Raw genomic sequence first — 5,128 nt, forward strand, 5'->3', positions numbered from 1 at the left:
AATTTCGTTTGATAACGCGTCCAACAATACGGCCGCGGTTGGCCATTTAAAATTAAAGTATAAACCTATTTGTGATGGAGCGTTTTTTCATAGCCGATGCATTGCACATATTATCAACTTGGCCGTGCAAGATGGGTTAAACGTGATCGAAACGCAAAGAAACAATTTTAAAAGAATGTTACGAGATGTTTTTAGCAACAATAAAACATTTTCAAGATACAAAAAATTTTGTGTAGAAGCTAATTGTCAATGGTTGGGGCCAAATTGGGATTGTCCAACAAGATGGAACTCGACTTGTGATATGTTTGAGAAAGCCATCCAACAAAAAGAATCATTAATTGCGTTTCATCAAATTTTGTCAAGTAGGGGTAAATGTGCACCGTACGATCCTAGAAACTGGTTATTGATTGAGATCGTTACGGAGGTCCTTCAAATTTTTAAATCTTGCACAACTAGTTTATCCGGGGTTTACTATCCAACAAGCCCCATTGCTTTACCAAAAATTGCTGTCATGTGCACAAATTTGAGTGAACTTCATTGTAGGGGTGCACCTTATTTTGATATGGGTGTAAAAATGAAAGAAAAATTTAGAAAATATTTTCAAGAACTACCCGCTGTTTTGACATGTGCTGCTGCGTTAAACCCTTGCATCAATGTTGGTGGTGTTGAAGCTTTAATAGAAAAAATTTGTGATGAGCTAGAGTTAAACGACGATCAAAACCCCTATTATAGCCAAACTTTAAAGAATGCTTTCAACACCACCTTGTCAAACATGTATGATGTTTACCTTACAAAATACGGGTCGTCTTCCCAAATTCATGACTCGTTAAGAGCTGTTGCCCAATCCCAATCCCAAATCGACCTTGAAATGGGGATGTACTACATGATTTGGGAAGACGCCGGTAAACGTCAAAAGGTAAACACCCCAAGCAGTTAACTTGGAAGGTATGGTGGTACCAACTTTGTGAAACACATGACTCCGGATGAATTTAGAAGTCTTGATTTGCTGGCTTGGTGGAGAGGTAAGGAGGATGAGTTTCCGATCCTCGCCGCCATGGCCAAAGATTTAATAACGGTCCAAGCTTCCACGGTAGCTTCGGAGTCTGCTTTTCTATTTCTGGCAGGGTTATATCGATTAGGAGGACTCGACTCACTCCACCAGCTATAGAGATGTCGATTTGCTACAAGGATTACTTGGACTCTTTAGATAGGGCACAACATCAACGCTCACTCGAGGGGGAAATGGAGTATGAGGCGGGCTTGTATGAAGACGAGGTCAATGAAGGACACACTCAACCAATGACCGATGAAGAAGCCGCGTACGACGATTACCTAAGGAATAGCTCGGGATCGGGTAGCGAAGAAAATTAGTTAAAGAAACAGCAAACATGGAGGCAAATAATGAGTAAGAAACAGCAAGTTGTTCATGTAATCGTGTCTAAGCATTCTTTAATGTTTGTATTTTTGAGTTACGAATATGCGATAACGATTTAATGTTTGTATTTTTAATGTAAAAACTATAAATGAAAGTTATGTGTTTTTAATCTTCCAAGCAAAGAACCCTAACAACGAAAGCAAAGAATGGCTTCGGTCAGTCCGTTTTGCCTTGTAGTTACCGGTTTGCCTTGTAGTTACCGGTTTGTTTATACTGTGAAAAAATAATGGTTATTTAAAAAAAAAAAAAAACGGTTAACCTAAAAACCGGTTATTAAAAAACCGGTTAATAAAAAAACCGGTTTATTAACCAGTTCTAACCGGTTTCTAAACCGGTCCTAACCGGTTAGACCGGTTAGGGTTTTGACAGACAAAAACCGGTTATTAACCGAACCGGTTTTTTTCCGGGCCAAAAAAAACCGGTCCGGTTAATAACCGAACCGGTTTTTTTAAAAAAACCGATTTGTGCACCTCTAGCAGGGGTGCCGGTTTGTATTGGATTGGAAATGAAATAATATATATAGAACTAATAAAACCATATTTTGACTATGAAACTCTACACTACAATCGGTTTATCTGTTTCGTGTTTGGAAAGTTTTATTTAGGGTTAACGTTAATTGATTCCACACGAACTAGGTGCACAGTTTAGTTACTTTCAACAGTGATGTATTGATGGTTTATCAGATTAAACAGAGACGGCGGTGACATGAACAAGAACACGATCAATCCATTTATGTTTGATTAAGTTGATCTGGGGCTTTTATTAAATGATGAGACGATCCTAATGCATTTTTTTAATTACCTTGATTGATGCTGAATTGATGGCTAACGACGAACACAAACAGATGACATTACGACAAGCAAGAAACACCATTAACAGATTGAATAAATCCAATTGCTTCTGAGGAATGATTCGCAGGATTGAGAACAAGGTATACACAGGTTTAATTGAATTATTATTATTTATATATGTTTATTATAGATATACGATCAATTGTGATTCTTTTCCTAATTGTTTTAGGGGTTTAATACGTTTTAAGAATGTAAAAGATACTCAAATATCAATTTTAATTATAGTACTTTAATCAAGGTGCAAGCAATTAAATATGTTAGGGTTTGGATCTTAAACGGGTTACGAGTTGGTTAAGGGTTATAATTAATATAATCTTTTAAGTTATTTGCCGATTAGTCCCTAAGTTTTAAGTATGGATTCAAAATGGGTTAAAACTTAAGGTTAGGGTATAGTTTGTACAAAAATCAAAGATAAAATGGATAATTGAATAAATAAGATAAATAATAATAATAATTCGATAAATACGGTATTTTATTGGTTAAATTTCCTGAAACGAAAATGGATCGGGTAAATAGGTATGTATATTATAAACGAAATATCTGAGTTGTTACAATTATTAGTTCAGTCGGGCTCTTGAATACTCTCTTATGATATGATATGATTTGATTGTTTTAAGTCTTTGCTGCATTCAGATAGCCATCTTGATATCTTAAATATTGTCATCTTGTTACTACACCATTGATATGTTCATATCTTTTAGTGACATTTCGTTTACAAATCATGGATGTGTAATCTATTTACTTAGTTAAGTAATTTTCTGTATCAAGTTTGATCATTTATTGTTACATTGTAATAAGACCATGCATAGTGAAGGCGCATCCACTACACACCTTTTGTGTATGATGACCCTATAGTGACGTGGCGTCATATGTCGCTCAACGCCCCCATAGAGGCGTTATAAACTACACACGATGTAAGGTTTGTAACTTTTTGTCATTCAACGGCGATATTATATACTTTCATTCAAACATTACATTTTGTAACTTTAACTGCATAGAGTGTTATTATACTTAATACCTAGCAAATTTACAATAAACGATTTAAACTTTAATTTTTGTTGTTTTCTTTATATTAAAAGGAATGGGTTTGAACTTTCAAGTTTTAAGAAAGGATTTTTATTTTAAGCATGTAACGCTATTTTTGTAAATTCTAACCTTTTATAACCTAATAAACTCACTTATAAATTTATTTCATTTCTCTTAAAATTGTCATTTAAATTCATCATAGTTTCTACTTAAATTTCTAAGAGTTTAATTATTCCTAAACAAAATTTACATAAAAGTTGTTTCCGAATAGCTAATATATATACAAAGTTACAAAGTTACAAATTACAGTTGAGAAACCATGATTTTATAATAATCATCATCATAAAAGTTCAACTATCTTCCATGTCAGTTAAGTTTTCATCTATTAGACTTGTGTTTACCTCACTTCGGCATATCCATTAATAAGCATTTTGCTCAGTCGTGTTCTTTCTCGACAACAGCTTTCCAAGTTTCCAGGTTACTAGTCGCTAGCGTTCATCTGAGAAGATAATAGAAGATATACTTTGAAGGAAAAGTTATTGATTAGAATTTGTAGTGTATATTTAATAGTTTGTAATTTTATTAGTCTTTGATTACGATAAATGTGGCACGTCAACCGAAGAGGTTACCCTCGTGATGGACCAGTCATTAAGGGGATGTTTATGGAAACCCTGAAGAGATTACTAAGTAAGTGGACCAGAAGAGATGTTTATGGAAAATCGACCCAAACTGAAGCCCATGAGGGAAGAACCTAAGCTAAGGATGAGGATGAACAGGACGGAAACCATGGTGAAGGAAAAGTCAAATCCAAGTTGGTCTCCCAAGGTGATGACATTATTTTCATGGTAAAAAGAAAAGGCTGAAACCAATAGGCTCCTCTAAATCCAAGCCAAAATCCAATGGACAAAGGCTTGGAGGGAGAAGACTCAAGAAGGAAAGAGAGAGACCATTATATAAGACCCTAAGAGCTAAGCCTAGGCATGATTCATGTAATAGAGAGCATTGGTATAGGCATGTATCTATGAACTAAATAAACATTCATGGATTCATTGAGTCATAACCATTTTCATTGATCCATACCACTATATCAATAGAACCGGCCATTTCTTTAGAGCATGATTGACTTATAATTTCCCAAGAGAAAAATAGCCCCATCTATGAGGCTTAATACTTATTATTTTCCTAGAGGAAAATAACCCCATCTATGAGGCTCAATACTTACAATTTCCCAAGAGGAAAATAGCTCCATCTATAAGGCTCAATACCTATAATATCCCCTCGTGGTAAATAGCCTCATCCATGAGGCTCAATAATTATAATTTATCTAGAGAAAATAGCCCATTCTAAAAGGCTTAGAACTTACATCCCCCCAAATGGGATATGGCCCATTATAGGAGGCTCACGACTTATATATTTCCCACTAAATGGGACACCATACATATACGCCCTCCCCTTATGGGGAAAGGAAATCGAATCTTCTTCACAACGAGTGAAAGGAAAGACCGGCTACAAACTGAGAGTTATCCTAATACATCCATCTCACAAGTTGAAAACCTAATAATACATCTTCATACAAATTGAATACATCATGATACACCCGCAAGCAGGAGGTGAACCTTATATCCCAAAATGTGCTTAAATTCACCCTGTGTCAAAACACAATATCTACTAACATCTTTAACTTGATTTGTTCATATTAACCGGACAAGACCTTACATGAGAAACAAATAGAAAGAATTCAAATAATCATGATTATTTTCGATGGTTTGATACATTTTCATCATATATTATCACATTGGAAATTGTTTATTAATAG

The sequence above is a fragment of the Bidens hawaiensis genome, unplaced genomic scaffold (assembly GCF_021521415.1).
Source record: "Bidens hawaiensis isolate Kalapana, Puna unplaced genomic scaffold, B.hawaiensis_p1.1 tig00035897_1, whole genome shotgun sequence".
NCBI classification, from domain to species: Eukaryota; Viridiplantae; Streptophyta; class Magnoliopsida; order Asterales; family Asteraceae; genus Bidens; species Bidens hawaiensis.